Genomic DNA, 16,270 nt, shown 5'->3' with positions numbered 1-16,270 from the left:
CCATGGTGCACCTGAAGAAATTTGCGAGAGTGTTTGCTGACGTACCAAGTCCCTTCATCATGATCGACGTGAGGGCCCCAGATCAGAGATCTTGACACGCAGAAATTTGATGTTTTTTCCCCCCTCCACTGCTGACCCCTCGATGAGGCCTAGTTTGTGTTCTCCTGGTTTCCCCTTCCTTATTTTGGTGCTGTCTCGTGCACCTGTGATGAGCTTGTCAATCATACATTATGACCTTAAGTTCACTTGGTCCATCTCCAGCAACACTCTCTTTCTTTGATCTCTCTGTCTCCATCTTGGTAGACCAACTCTTGACAGACATCTTCTACAAACCCACCAACTCACACATCTACCTCGACTACACCTCTTCCCACCCTGTCCCCTGTAAGGATTCCCTCAATTCCAATTGGTGCTTCTCTGATCTCCTTACTTGAGAAAAGATCTATTGCAGGTGGTGCAGAGCAGGTTGATTCCAGAGATGAGGGGTGCTAGCCTATTAGGAGAGATTGAGTCACCTGAGATGATACTCACTGGAATTTAGAAGAATGATAGAATCTTGTAACATTATGAAGGAGGTATATCAGTTTGAGGCAGCAAAGTTGGTGAGACAAGAACTCGGGGACATAGCCTCAAGATCCGGGAGAGTAGATTTAGGACAGAGATGAGGAACTGCATTTCCCAGTGGGTCATGAGACTCTCTGCCCAAAAAAGACAGTAGAGGCTTCCTCATTCAATGTATTTTAGATAGATTTTTACATATAAATGGAAGTAGGGTTATGAGGAAAAGATGGGTAAGTGGAACTGAATCCACAGTCCCAAGGAAAGCATCTGGTCAGAATGGACTACCCGGCCGAGTATCACAAACCTGTGCTGGCCAACTTTCAAGTATATTTGTGGGTATTTTCAACATTTCACTTTGTACCAGCGACAAAGAAAAGTGTGGTAACCTAGCTAAAAGACTATCGAACAGTGGCACTCACATCCACAGTGATGAAGTGTTTTGAAAGGCTAGTGTTGAACCACATCAGCTCCTGTGTGAATGGATCCATTCTATTTCACCTCCCATAGCAACAGGTCTACGGCGGATGCCATATCACTGGCCCTACAGAAAGCCCTGGAACATCTGGACTGCAAAGGTGCAAACATCAGGATGCTCTTTACTGATTACAATTCAGCATTTAAAACCATCATCCCCTCAGAACTGATCGGGAAACTCTAAGACCTGCAACTTAACACCCCACTTTGTCATTGGATCATGGATTTCCTCACCTCCCGACCACACTCAAGCTGCTTTCAGGTGGCCAGAATACCCCATCGTAAAGCCGCCTAAAATACCCGAAAGCGGCTGTTGGGAGGCCACCTGAAAGCGGAGAACCCTGACGTGAGGAGTACTTACCCAAACCTCCTCGAGTAGGTGTATTCTCCACTTCCGAGCGCTTCCCCTAGGCACCTGAACCAGGCGGGACTACGGCCAGCATTTTCTCCGCAGTGCCTCTCCCCACTGCGGACCTTTCAGGCGTCAGGACAGCGCCTTCAGCGCTGCCACCCGAATGACGCACCCGCATTCTCCCAGCTATTCCACCTGAAAGCGGCTTCAGTGAGATTGGCAAGAACATCTCCTCCACAATCTCCATCAGTACTGGAGCATCACAGGGCTGCATTCTTAGCCCCCTGCTCTACTTGCTATACACCTACAAGTGTGTGGCTCGGTGCAATAAGAACACCATCCACAAATTTGCTAACAATAACACGGTAATGTGTTGTATAAAAAGGCCTGATGAATCAGCATACAGGAGGGAGATTGAAAATTTGCTTGAATGGTGCACTAACAACAACCTTGCACTCGATGTCATCAAAACTAAGGAGCTGATTATTGACGTCAGGAAGAAAATCCAGAAGTGATCATTGGGGGATCAGAGGTGGAGAGGGTGAGCAAATTTAACTTCTTGGGAGTCACTTATCTTGGAGCATATTTCCAGGACCCAACACACTAATGACATCATGATGAAAGCACGTCAGCCCCTCTACTTCCTCAGGAGTTTGCAGAGATTTGGTATGACATTGGAAACCCTGGCACATTTCTACAGATGTGTGCTGACCGGCTGCTTCACGGTCTGGTATGGGGGCACCAATACCCCTCGGCGGAAAGCCTTGTAAAAGGTATCGGGCGCAGTCCAGGGGACATCACAGCCCACTGTCGAGAGCCTCTATGGGGAACGCCGCCGTCAGGAGGGCAGCAGCGATCGTCAAGGCTCCACCCCACCCAGCGCACGCCCTGTCTTCGCTGCTGTCATCGGGAAAGAGGTATCGGTGCCACAAGACTCCAACGCCTCAACCACAGGGACTCCCACTTGTGCACTTTGATTGATTCCTGTTCCTCATGTACTTAGGAAAGAAAATTAGCAATGCAATTTTTAAATCGAGTTCAGGAACAATCTCAAAAAGCCAATGGATTTTTGATCCCAAATCCTTTTGCAGGAAAACAAAGGAGGTTAAGCAAGAAATCTGCAGATGCTGCTCTGTGCACCTAACAGTAAACGAAATAGCAAAGAAAACTATTCTTTGGCATGAGATCAAGTTTTATCAGTTGTGGCACCACACATGCATGGGAGCCTTGCTGCGGTCCCGGGGATGCGTCCGGAACACGAAGTGAGCATGCGCAAGCCCGGGGAGCCGGTGACGTGACCCGAGGCTTCGCCAGGACCGAGTCAGCTTCACGTCCAATTTAAATCCTGGTCGAGTCATTCCTTATTTTTTTCTCTCTCTTTTGTGCTGCTATGCAAAGTCCAGGGATTTTTGGGCGGATTTCCGCAGCTGCTGAGTTGCGCTCGGGGGGGGGAAAATAGTCGGTGAATGGTAATTGGCTGACACTCTGCATATATTAGCATGGCTCAGCGTCTATAGTTTGGAAAGGCAGTGGAAAGTCGAATTGAAGTGTGTTTCCCGGATTTTGTCGATTGTAATTCAGACCGGAAAGATTAGGCTGGAATGAAATAAAATAAAATCACTTACCATAACTATAATGTAGATCAGGCTTTGAAGATATAAATAGTGTCCCCCAGCACTAGGCTGGTGTGTTGTATGAAAGGAGAGAAGGTTAGCACTCCCCTTGATAAGGATGGAAGAGGTCCTAGTGGCCTTACAACACACATATGGTTAAGGCATTGCCACCTACTTTGTGGCATCTAACCAAGTTTTTTTCCCCCCCCCCCCTCCTATTTTCTTTCATTTGTTCCAGCAGTTATGGGCTGATCCTTCTCCATCAATAGTTTCTTCTTTGGCTTGGCTTCGCGGACGAAGATTTATGGAGGGGGTAAAAAAGTCCACGTCAGCTGCAGGCTCGTTTGTGGCTGACCAGTCCGATGCGGGACAGGCAGACACGATTGCAGCGGTTGCAAGGGAAAATTGGTGGGTTGGGTGTTGGGTTTTTCCTCCTTTGCCTTTTGTCAGTGAGGTGGGCTCTGCGGTCTTCTTCAAAGGAGGCTGCTGCCCGCCAAACTGTGAGGCGCCAAGATGCACGGTTTGAGGCGTTATCAGCCCACTGGCGGTGGTCAATGTGGCAGGCACCAAGAGATTTCTTTAGGCAGTCCTTGTACCTTTTCTTTGGTGCACCTCTGTCACGGTGGCCAGTGGAGAGCTCGCCATATAATACGATCTTGGGAAGGCGATGGTCCTCCATTCTGGAGACGTGACCCATCCAGCGCAGCTGGATCTTCAGCAGCGTGGACTCGATGCTGTCGACCTCTGCCATCTCGAGTACCTCGACGTTAGGGGTGTGAGCGCTCCAATGGATGTTGAGGATGGAGCGGAGACAACGCTGGTGGAAGCGTTCTAGGAGCCGTAGGTGGTGCCGGTAGAGGACCCATGATTCGGAGCCGAACAGGAGTGTGGGTATGACAACGGCTCTGTATACGCTTATCTTTGTGAGGTTTTTCAGTTGGTTGTTTTTCCAGACTCTTTTGTGTAGTCTTCCAAAGGCGCTATTTGCCTTGGCGAGTCTGTTGTCTATCTCATTGTCGATCCTTGCATCTGATGAAATGGTGCAGCCGAGATAGGTAAACTGGTTGACCGTTTTGAGTTTTGTGTGCCTGATGGAGATGTGGGGGGGCTGGTAGTCATGGTGGGGAGCTGGCTGATGGAGGACCTCAGTTTTCTTCAGGCTGACTTCCAGGCCAAACATTTTGGCAGTTTCCGCAAAGCAGGACGTCAAGCGCTGAAGAGATGGCAGTCTCTTCAATCTGAGGCGCCTGCAAGCTCACACCAAGACACAAGAGAAACTTGTCCGTGAACTACTCTTTGCAGATGATGCCGCTTTAGTTGCCCATTCAGAGCCAGCTCATCAATAGTTTACGTGCTCACAAAATCACCAAAACGAAACCAGGAAGTCTTGGCAAAAGAGACCTGCTCGCCGAAGGGGTGTGACGACAACCACCTTGGTCAATAAGGCCCGGGAGATGAGTGTGGACTTCAGGAGGAGGCCAGGGGAACACGGCCCAGTCCTTGACGGGGGATCGGTTAGCGGAGAGGGTTGAGGACTTCAAATCCTTGGTGGGGGGGGGTCAACAGCTCCGAGGATCGGTCCTGGAGCCTCCACATTGAGGCAATCCCGAAGGAGGCTCGCCAGCGGCTAGACTTTGTGAGGTGTCTGAGGCGGTTCGGTCGGTCACCGAAGACTCTCATAAACTTCTGCAGTCTGGTACGAGGCGCCGACTCTCAGGACGAGAATAAACTCGAGAGGGTCGTGAACTCGGCCTGTGACGTCACGGGCACCGGACTTCATCATGGACGTCGACATGACGTGGTGTCTTAAGAAGGCAGCCTCTATCCTCAAAACCCCCCCACCACCCTCTTGACTCTGCTACCATCAGGAAAAGGTGCAGGAGCCTAAAGACGAGCACTCAGCGGCACAAGGGCGACTTCTTCCCCGCTGCCATCAGATTCCTGAATGACCAATGAACCAAAGATACGGCCTTACTTTTTGTGCACTGTTAAAATAATATAATAATGTCGTAAGATGGTTATAATATGAATGTTTACTCTATGACGCTGCCACAAAACACTAGATTTCATGACTTGTTCATGACACTAAATTCTGATTCTGAAATATCTACTTGATCAGGCAGCAACTGTGGAAAAACATTTAAGGTTGATATCCTTTAATCAGGATAATTAGGGACCACAAGAGAGGCATTGAGTGAAAACGGACGATGTAACAGCCAGGTACATACTTGTATAATTGTTGATACTGTGCAATAGTCAACCCCTCTGCCTTTATTGGTCCAAAAATTCTGTGTTTTTTTAATGATCTGTGTAAAAGTAGATCCCCCTATCTTTGGCCACAACCACCCACCCATCCGAGCTCACAACGCCCCAACAGCGAACCCTCTCCCTGGCCACCCGCCCATCTGAGCTCCTGATGTCTGGTGCCACCCATCCAAGCTCCCGGCGTTTTGAATGACACAGGTACTACAGTAAAAAGTTGACCCACCTTTTTTTGGCCCACAAAAGTAGTCCAAAAAAATTTGAAAATTACATGAGTATATACGGTAATCAAATATACTAGTGGAATTCTGCAATTTTCTATTCAGATTGAAAACTAAGGCTGGAGACATTCTTTGGCATTTAAACAAGACTATTGTAAGAGCATTTTGAGTACAGTAATTCTGTGTGTATCACCTTGAGAGACAATGAAAAGCAAGTTGGAGTAAGACACAAAAGTTTGCAGTTGCAGTTGAAATAAAATCACAAGGCTGGATAAACTCAACAGGTCAACAGCCTCCTTTATAGGGCATCACCAATGTTTCGGGCCTAAGCCCTTCATCAAGGTACGAGCAAAATACAGGCAGGTATCTGGATAAAATGGTAGGGGGAACAGCACAGTCCCACAGACAAGATGTGGATAAGGGAGGGAGGACCCATCAGCAAACAGGGGGAGAGGGAACGGCTCTGTGAATGAAGAGGGAAGGGGGTGGAGAGCTGGAGGAAAGAAGACAGAAGGAGGGAGAACAGAGGGTGGGCTAGCAGAAACTGGAGAAGTTGATGTCAAGCAATCTGGTTGGAGAGGGCCCAGATTGAATATTAGGTCTTTCTCCTCCAATTTACGGGTGGCTTTGCTTTGGCAGTGCACAAGGCCATGGACAGACAAGTCGGTGTGGAAGTGGGGCGTAAAATCGAAATGGTTGGCCATTAGGAGATCCCTGTTAGTGGGGCGGACAGAGCGAAGATTGCTCAGTGAAATAATCTCCCAGTATGTGCACAGTCTCTCTGATGTAGAGGAGACCTCAACGGGAGCACCAGAGACAGTAGAGGACCCATGCAGATTCACAAGAGAAGTATTGCTTCACTGGGAAGGACTGTTTGGGCCCCAAGTGGTGGTGAGGGAGGAGGTGCAGATACAAATGCAAAGGGGATGATTAGTAGGAAGGGATGAGTGGGCAAGGGAGTCACAGAAGTGGAGAGAGGAGGAGAGGAGAAGATGTGTCTGGTGGTGGGATTGTGTTGTAGGTGATGGAAATTTGAGTGGATAATATGTTGGATGTGGAGGCTGGTGGGGTGGTAGGTGAGAACAAGGGGAATCCTGTTTTCGCTGCATCTTTGTGGCAGAGGGGGCCAGGATAGGTGTTCAGGAAATGGAGGAGATGCAGGTAAGGGTCTGAGTTGATGGCGGTAGAGGGGAAGAGTCAGTTTACCTGAGTAAAACTACCAGAATGAAAACAATATTCCCTGAAATTTAAGTGGCAATTCAATCTCAAAAGATAATTGATAGGTTATATTGAGAGAAACTATTCCTGTTAATTTGGGAGTCTTGGATTCAGATGCATAAATTAAAATTCAGAACAATGCTTTTGGGAAAGTCTTCTCTGCGCGAGAATGCATGGTTGCCATTTGATGGAGTCAGTAAAAACACAAAGCTGGAGAAACACAGCAGATCAAACAGTGTATCAAAGATGCACAACCATCGTTTTGGGCTTGTACCCTTCATCAAGGTATGGACAAAATGTTGGCAGGCACCCAAACAAAATGGGTGGGGGTGGGGGGTGAAAGGAAAGAAGTTCACTGAAGGGGAGTTCTGTGGGATTCTCTCTCACTGTTCCCCAGCTGTTCTGCAAAACTTGTTTGATGGTGTGAATTAAGTTTACATTTTGATGGAGTGTGATGGAGTCGGGTTGCGGAGTGTGGAAGAGCCGATCTGCTTCTCTTGCCATGAGGTATGGATCGGCAAAGTCCTTGTTGGAGATGGCGGCAGCAACATGAATCGGCAACTTGGAAAGGAACAGGCCCTCAAACAGGAAGCACTTTGTGTGTCTGTCTGCCAGGGTCATTAGCTCCTGTGTCAGTCCTGAGGGGTTGAGGCCCTGCGTGCTAAGCATGAGAACGGCCTGTCCGTGCCGGCTAAATTCAAATGACTCAAGCGAAAACCGTGTACTTTACAAATGGGGCGACCTTCGCTGCTGTGGTGGGGTCCAGGGTGCTGACCACGTGTCCTCAGCTGTTATTCCTCGTAGGGCCAACTGCGATTCTTCAAGTTGCAGCCGGCTGCGTGGCTGGTTTGCCCAGAATGGCGGCAAGTGGGCGCTGACGGCGTCAGCCGCCGCGGGAGATCCGTTGGTGGCAGCCGCCTGGGCAATGGACGAGTCGGCAGGATTCATCTTGCTGCGTGTTGTGGGTTCTAAAAATGTTAGAACCTGTTCGGGGTCACTGCTCAAGGCAGAGCTGCTGCAATAAATGCCGTCCACACCAAGCAAGCAAACCAGTAATGTGCCATTTATCCAAACCACCTTTTGAGCGGAGGGGACAGGCTCACAGGAGTGATGTCAAACTGCTGCAGTCAGTTCCTGCAGCCTGGAACTTCTGCCCGGCGGTGGTGGTGGGGGGGGGGGGGGAAGCCCCTGTGCCCTGCCGCGCTACAGCGATTCGGCCTGACGTGCGTAGAGTTGACCCGGCCCGCTACATATCCACGGTAACCCATGACCTCCTTTGGGATGGCCACCCCAACTCCTAGACTCAATACTTTGATTTATGAAGGCCAATGTGCCAAAAGCTCTCCAATCCTAGCCACCTGCGATGCCCCTTTCAGGGAATTATGTCCCTGTATTCCCACATCCCTCTGAAGTGTATCTATTTCCATAGATGTGTTTGACCTGCTGCTTGCTTCCAGCATTTTCTGGGGGGGGATTTGTTTTTAATTGAGGATGATCAAGTGTTGATTTTACATTTTGAGTACACCCCCTCCAAGCTCTCACTAGCACCTGAATGGACGTGGGCTCTCCACAATTTGAAGCCTCTCCCTCTCCACATGCGTCAATGAATGAGCTTGGAGCCCCAGTGCGAGGAGGGTCTGCGCAGGCGGCGACAGAGCGGATCGCATCTTTGGGAGAGCCGGGAGGACACGTCGAATGGGTTTCAAGCCACACCGAGCGGTGCAGAGAGACTCGCCTGGTAGGACTGAAAGACAATCTTGTCAATTGGAACTCATTTGTTGCAACATCGGTGAAAATGGCAACACCGTGAAATGGCAACATTTGGCTCCCGCCTTCTTCGGGGCGCGGGACGAGTGATATTGACAAGCTCGTTTCGGGGAGGGGGGGGGATTAAAAAAAAGGGCGCGTTGACTCTCAATTGTTATTTCTTCTTCTGTCTTCACATGAAAGGGGGGGGGGATTTGATGCTCGTTTCGGGGGGGGGCTTGTGTTATTTCACTGACGCATCTTGCAATGGATGCAAGGGTGCTGATGCCTCCCTATTGTCTGTACACTGCCCGGCTGGCCCGGGAACAGACATGCAGCGGGAAACCCCCCCCCCCCAGTCAGTCAAAAAATAAACGGGCTCCTCATCCCCCAACAGTGGCTGAGCTCCGATTTAATAGCAATGGCTTCTGTCTTGCGGAGAACCAGCGGGGAACTATTCCATCCACTGGGAGAGAAAGGCTCTTCGGGATTTGGTCCTGCTCGATGGTTCTCCTCCAAGGCCTCGACAACAATTTAAATAAAATCCCAAGTAATTTAAAGGGTGGGGATGTTATGTAATTTCTCATTGTTCAGCTGACCCCCCCCCCCCCAGTAATAACTCATTCTGAATTCAATATAAGCAGTGGGGGGGAAAAATCCTTTTCCTGCATCCTGTGCTCAAAAATGGTTTCCAATTAAGCTATTTTAACAGTTTGGAAGGTTCAAGGATTGTTAGCAAAGGTGATGGGGATCGTTAATTAAACAAGAGTGCAATTGACAGGGTTTCTTCTGAATTTGGCCATGTCAATCTGTTGCAGTAATTGCGTCTAAATACAAAATATTGAGGCGTTGGTCTGACAGAATCCTTTCCTACCCCCATCGGATCTCTCTCTCTCATCTCCCTTCCTCCCTCCTTGCATCAGTCTCATCACTTGCCCCTGTCCACTCCGGCCTGTGCTACTGACTCATGGAGTGAAGCAGGAGAGTCTGCAGGCGCAGCGATGGAGGTTGAAAGGCTAGTGGTGGAGAAACTCAGCAGGCCAAGCGGCCTACTTCATGTAGCAAAGATGCATCACCTTGTGCCCTTCATCAAGGTACGAGTAAAATGTGGACAGCTGCCCGGACAAAATGGTGGGGCGGGAAGGAGCGCAGTCCCGCGGGCAGGAGGTAACAGGTGGATAAGGGGAGGGAGGGCCCACCAGCAAACTGGGGGTCGGGGAGAGGGCTCTGTGAATGGAGAGGGAAAGGGGTGGAGAGCTGGAGGAAAGAGTGGGATGAGGAAGAGAGAGAGAACGGAGAGTTGGGGTAGCAGAAGCCCCCGCGCCAACACCTTTACAGCGCCAGCGATCGGGACATGGGGTTCGAATCCCATGCTGTCTTTAAGAAGTTTGTATGCTCTCCCCGTGTCTGCATGGGTTTTCCCTGGGGAGACCAGTTTCCTCTCATCCTTCAAAACATACCAGGGGTGTAGGTTAATTGGGTGTAAATTGGGCGACGTGGACTCATGGGCCAAAATACCATGCTGTATGTTTAAATTTTTTTTTTAAAATCTTGTTCGGTCACCTGTCTACATTTTGCTCACACCTTGATGAAGGGCACAAGCCTGAAACCTTGGTTATGTATTTTTTTTAATCTTTGCTGCATCAAAGTACATTCTGTGACCTGTCGTGTTTCTACAGCATTGTGTTATTACTGAATAATGGTGCAATGAAATAAATGAAAGAATTGTTGGCTGCGATTGAATAAATGAAAGAATTCCCCACCTGTCACTTGTTCACTTCCTCTTTGTCCAGCAGGCCTTACAAGTCTGCATCAACCCATTAAGCTCCCATCTTGACTGATCCCATTTTGTACTCCTGACATTTCCTCATCTTCCCCAAGATTCCAGCACTCACCTACGGGCAATTTACACCGGCTAATTAACCTAACTGACCTGTTCGTCTTTGGGATGCTGGATGAAACCAGTGAACATTCCATCTCCATTCAGACACCACCGGAGTTCAGGCTCGAAGCCAGGTTCCAGGAGGCTGTGGGAAAGTTAGCTGTGCCTCATGTTCACTGGGGTCACAGAACCTGAGATTTTTTTTCCTTTGGGGAAACATTTTGTTGGTGACAGCGGGACACACAGGGATTATGAACAAGCCACATGCTGAATAACAGGTGTTGAGTCACCTCCAATGGTTCTCTAGCGCAAAACCAGATTGCAACCTTTATTAATATTCCCAATCGCTCCTGTTAATATAATTTATGGGCAGTTATTAAATGGCAGGGATATAAAACCCTTTATGGTACAATCTGCAGCATTATATTGTTGAGGAAAGGGGTAGAATGCATTATCGCCTTACTAAGAAGCAGCAGTATTTAGGGTTGCCAGTTTATTTTTAAGACCAGAGTTCATTTGTCGCAAAATACCTAGTACAATGAGAAGGGGTCTTTTAAAAGCAGGCTGACAGATTATCTCTAATATTTGTGCAGCTGTCACAGTTCTATAACAAGCTGATTGGAAGTAAGCACAGCCCTGGACCATTAGAACTGTATATTCTTTTGATTCAGATTTATTCTCAGAGTACATGTATGATATCACATACAATCCTGAGATTCTTTTTGCCCTGCAGGCCAGGCAGAATTACCACTTACTGCGTGCAAAAAAAACTGTACACCAGGCACACATATCAACAAATAAAGGAATGCAAATAAACTTGTGCAACACAGAGAAAAATAATCAATAAAGTGCACGTAAGAGTCCTTAAATATGTCCCCGACTGAGTTTGTCGTTGAGGAGTCTGATGGTGGAGGGGGAGCAGCTGTTCCTGAACCTGCTGGTGCGAGTCTAATCCTCATCTGATGGCAGCAGTGAGAACGGAGCGAGGGCTGGGTGATGTGGATCCTTGATGATCGCTGCTGCTCTCCATCGGCAGCGTTCCCTGTAGATGTTCTCGATGGTGGGGAGGGTTTTGCCTGTGATGTCCTGGGCTGCGGCCACTACCTTTTGCAGGGCTTTGCGCTCATGGGTATTGGTGTCCCCATTCCAGACCGTGATGAAGCCACTCAGTGGACTTTCCACCTGAAATTTCTGTAGAAATTTGCCAGGGGTTCTGATGTCACACCAAACCTCTGCAAACTCCTGAGAAAGTAGAGATGCTGACATGCTTTCTTCATGATGCCATTGGTGTGTTGGGTCCAGGAAAGATCCTCTGAGATACTGACTCCCAAGAACTTAAATTTGCTCACCCTCTCCACCGCTGATTCCCCAATGAAACCTCTGGTTTCCCTTCCTGAAGTCAACAATCAGCTCCTTGGTTTTGCTTTCATTGAGTGCAAGGTTGTTAGTGCACCATCCAGCCAAGTTTTTAGTCTCACTCCTGTATGCAGACTCATCACCCCTTTTTATGCAACCCGCTACCATGGTATTGTCAAGCAGTGTTGACATACCGAGCTATGCAGTCATAGGTGTAAAGTGAATAGAGCAACGGGCTAAGAATACAGTGCTGTGATGCTCTGGAGATTGTGGAGATGTTCTTACCAATCCAATTACACAGTCGGGTATTGAGCTCCAGGTCTTTGAGTTGGCCGAGGGGTTGATGGTATTTAGTTCTGAACTGTAGATGAATGTTGGCTACATTTTAAAAAAAGTCTGGTAAACCTTGGTATAAAATGGTTGGTTTTCTTTCTCCTGTTGGGGGAAAAAAATCGTGTGAATTTTGAATTCTCAGAAACTTCCACCATTGGTAGGTTCAAAACAGAAACTGGTGATTATGCTACTTGAATTACAAATTGAATTATCTTGTGATGAATAGCAATATTCTCAGCTTTTATTCGAGAACCTTTTTTTATGGACCCTTTTGAACTTTGCACTTGTGGCTGGGTCAAATACACCATTAGAAGTCTGTGTTGAGCCTGTGTATGTCCGTCTGTGCATCACCGTGTGAGTGCGTGTGTCTCTGCGTGCGCGTCTTCAGGCTCTCTTCGAGCAGCTTCATGCATATTCAGCTTGAATTGTGCACGAGACTTTCTGATCTCGGAAGCTGGTCAGGACTTGGAGGGGAGACCATCTAGCAACACCAGGTGCTGTAGATTTCTGTGAAGGGTGATGGACAAAAGCCGAAGAATTTCATCCATGTTACATTCTAAATGTCCCACTACATGACAATAATGAAACCTTTACCGTGTGGTCAATGGTATCAATTTCAGGTGTGACGACTCTTGTGGTCAAATAGACTTTGATTCTCACTGCCAAAGCCTTTGTAGTATATTGGATGGCAGCCTGTAACTCTAGAATCAGGTGTTGGGAGAGAGGATTTGACTCTAGGAAATGAGGAGGTCAAAATTAAATATCCTAATAAATAATGTGTTTAATAAATGTAAAGATTATTTTGAAAGGGGATTTAGGTTGTTGAGGAACATTGGTGATATTTCTCTGTCTGCAAGCGAAGGAATCACAGATCAGTTACAGCACAGTTTTCACTGGCTTTGATCTCTTTGCTGCATCATTGCCTCCGATGCGGAAAAGTACAATCTGGGACATGCGGGCACGGGAAGTGATGGAAGTGCATCTCGGGCAGGGAATGGAGGGATATAGACTATGTGCAGTTTAAATTGGCATCACGGTCAGCCTAGACTCGGTGAACTGAAAGTGCCGTTGTATATAGTGGCAGCACAGACCGCCTACAGTTTTAATGCTGGATCAATTCCCCCGACCTTTCCCCGTCACCCTGCAAATGTTCGACCTCTAAGCTTCCTTCTTAAAGTGTCTGTATGGAGTCTGCAGATTCTCTCTGTGCACGAGAGACTCCAGTTTTCTCCCACATTCCAACAATATATGCAGGTTTGAAGAATAATTAGTTGTTGTGAATTGTTCCTGAGGTGTAGGCAAGGGGTAGAATGTGTAGGAAGTGGGGAGAGTGAAATGGAATGAGAGTAAATGGGTGGTTGATGGCTGGCTTATGGGATGGCCCAAAGGGCTATGTGGGCTCCTTGGATGAGTACAGGTGTGTTATAACTGTACAGGACATTGGTGAGACCACATAAAACATTAAAGCACAGAAACAGCCCCCTTTGGTCTTTTTAGACTGCGCTGAACCTTTTTGTTTTGCCTGATCCCACTGACCGGCACCCAGTTCATAGCCATCTATACCTCTCCCATCCATGTACCTGTCCAAATTCTTCTTAAATGTTAAAATTGAGCCTGTTTCACCACTTCAGCTGGAAACTCGTTCCACACTCTCACCACTCTGTGTTTGAAGAAGTTCCCCCTTGTATTCCCCCTAAACTTTCCCCTTTCACCCTTAACCCATGTCCTCTGGTTTGTATCTCACCCACCCTCAGTGGAAAAAGCCCATCTACATTTACTCTGTCTTCCCCCCCCCCCCTCATAATTTTAAATACATATCAAATCTCCCCTCATTCTTCCATGCTCCAGGGAATAAAGTCTGAACCTATTTAACCTTCTCCTGTAACTCAGTCCCTGAAGTCCGGGCGACATCCTATAAATCTTCTCTGCCCTCTTTCTACCTTATTCAAATCTGTCATAGAGAATTGTGCCCAGTGCTGGCCACCCTGCTTTAGGAAGGAGAGTATTGCTCAGGTTGCAGAAAAGATTCTCGAAGACATTACCAGGACTGGATAACTTGAGTTAAAGGTGAGATTGGATAGACTGACTTTTTTTTCCCCAGGAGGCTGGGGCTGAGGGGCTGGAGGTGGGGGGGGGGGGGGGGGGTGGGAATATTATGGTTAATAAAATCACAAAGGTTTTGTGTTGTTCCCACAGTACAAAAGTCTAAAACTAGAGGAAGTAGGTTTAAGGTGAGGTGGGAGGGTGGGCAGATTTAAAGGGGCCCTGGGGAGGGGGAGCAACTTTATGCACAGAGGGTGGTAAATGTGCGGAATGAGCTGCCAGAGAAGATTTACTAGGATGTTGCTGGGTTTTCAGGAGTTGAGCTTCAGGGAAAGATTAAACTGGTTAGGACTTTATTCCCTGGAGCGAAGGAGATTTGATGGAGGTTGACAAGATTATGAGAGGTATAGACAGAGTGGATGCGAGTAGGCTTTTTCCACTTAGATTGGGGAGATAAATATGAGAGGTCGTCGTTTTAAGGTGAAGGGGGAAGGTTTTAGGGGGAATGTTAGGGGAGAGTTCTTCACTCAGAGAGTGGTGGGAGTGTGGATCGAGCTGCCACCTGATGTGGTGAATGCAGGCTCTCTTAAGTTTTAAGAATAAATTGGATAGGTACATAGATGGGAGAGGTCTGAAGGGTTATGGAGTGGGAGCAGGTGAGTGGGACTAGCGGAATAGTGGTCAGCACAGACTAGAGGGGCCAAATGGCTCATTCTGTGCTGTAGCGCCCTATGGCTGGGACAATAACAAGAGTTAAAACACAGGGCCAGGGAATGATTAGAGGAATATGGGGCAAATGCAGGCAAATAGGAGTCACCCTGACTGATCTGGTCAACATAGGACCATTAAAAATAGGTGCTGTTGATCACACAATTTCAGTTAACTATCCCTGCTTTGTCCCCACGCTGATCCCACAGCCCCGTGTCTGTCCCCACGCTGATCCCACAGCCCCGTGTCTGTCCCCACGCTGATCCCACAGCCCCGTGTCTGTCCCCACGCTGATCCCACAGCCCCGTGTCCGTCCCCACGCTGATCCCAGAGCCCCGTGTCCGTCCCCACGCTGATCCCACAGCCCCATGTCCGTCCCCACGCTGATCCCACTGCCCCACTTTCTCCTCACAGCCCTGTGTCAGTCCCCACACTGATCTCTACATACAAATAAAAAGTTTACAGGTACACTACAGTGTAAAAAATATTAACCATTAATACCTTTGGCATGAGTAGGCTTACTTTATTTTCACTGGGGTGCAATGCACCACTTCTAATCATCCAAAGCGCCATTGGTTGGCCATCCCTGCTCTACATCAATATACTTGAACTAATAATTACCTCTCTCAGCGCGTGGTGGGCTCTTGGGGGTCAATACCTCTTTGTCTCGAAAGGTATCAAGTAGTAGCTCGCACTTTGAATCCAGTTTGATTTTGTCAATGCATAGAATTTTGGAAGTGAGCTATGAGTGAATGTGTGTTTTTAAAAAAAATTATTCCAAGAAATCAATGTTGAGAAGAGGTTTCCCAAGCTTGGAACCACCATGATATGGACCCCTTGCTTACAAGGGTATTAGCGGGACAGGACAGGGAATCCCCAAGTCTTTGATAAACGTGTTCATTTATTGATTTTTTTTTCTGGAAGGCTTTTCACGAATGAACAGTCAGGATGTTAAATGATGGAGAAGGGTCAACGGGCAAATGGGTCCTGATTCTGACGTCCTTCTGCTTCTGTTTGCATGAAAACATTACTGACGCTGGAACAACAGGGTCATTTGATCAGAGATTGGATGCGGTCTGACCCACTCAGTTCCTCCAGCCTTTCTTTGTTCGCGATACACAAACCTGCTGGAGACAATCCGCGGGTCATGTAGCGTCCAGAGGGTAACCGATGTTTCGAGCCTGGGACCTGCGTCGGGTTTTGTATATACTCCTGTAATCATCGATACCATGTCATAGTTGACATTTTCCCCCCGCCCCAGCCCAAAAATCGCGTGTTTTTGTACGACGCGTCAAAATCGAGACCACCCCCCCACCCACCCCCTCCCCGCCGCCTGCGGAGCTTCCGATGCTCCGACCGCGGATCCTCGCCTCGGCCGCCTGCCCATCCGAGCTCCCGAAGCCCCGAGTGCGGTCTCACCACCCGCTTCTGGCCATCCGAGCTCCCCGTGCCTTGAATGACACAGGTACTTACCGCAGCCAAAAGCTTGATCCCTGTAAAA

At 48.2% G+C, this 16,270-nt stretch overlaps 1 protein-coding gene and 1 non-coding gene across 2 annotated transcripts in view; both read left to right on the top strand.

Annotated features, from left to right (window-relative positions):
• The first annotated feature begins 3,074 nt into the window (after window positions 1-3,074).
• LOC138749137 (U6atac minor spliceosomal RNA) lies at window positions 3,075-3,201 on the top strand. Its single transcript, XR_011348445.1, has one exon. It is a non-coding gene; the product is annotated as a U6atac minor spliceosomal RNA (small nuclear RNA).
• A 5,115-nt stretch (window positions 3,202-8,316) lies between these two features.
• clip3 (CAP-GLY domain containing linker protein 3) overlaps window positions 8,317-16,270 on the top strand; it is a 47,313-nt gene continuing 39,359 nt past the window's right edge. The window contains exon 1 of the mRNA XM_069907428.1: window positions 8,317-8,439. The gene's annotated coding sequence lies outside the window, so the exon portion shown is untranslated. The remainder of the gene's footprint in view (window positions 8,440-16,270) is intronic.

The sequence above is a fragment of the Narcine bancroftii genome, chromosome 13, assembly GCF_036971445.1.
Source record: "Narcine bancroftii isolate sNarBan1 chromosome 13, sNarBan1.hap1, whole genome shotgun sequence".
Lineage (NCBI taxonomy): Eukaryota > Metazoa > Chordata > Chondrichthyes > Torpediniformes > Narcinidae > Narcine > Narcine bancroftii.
This window is presented reverse-complemented; position numbering and strand designations above follow the sequence as displayed.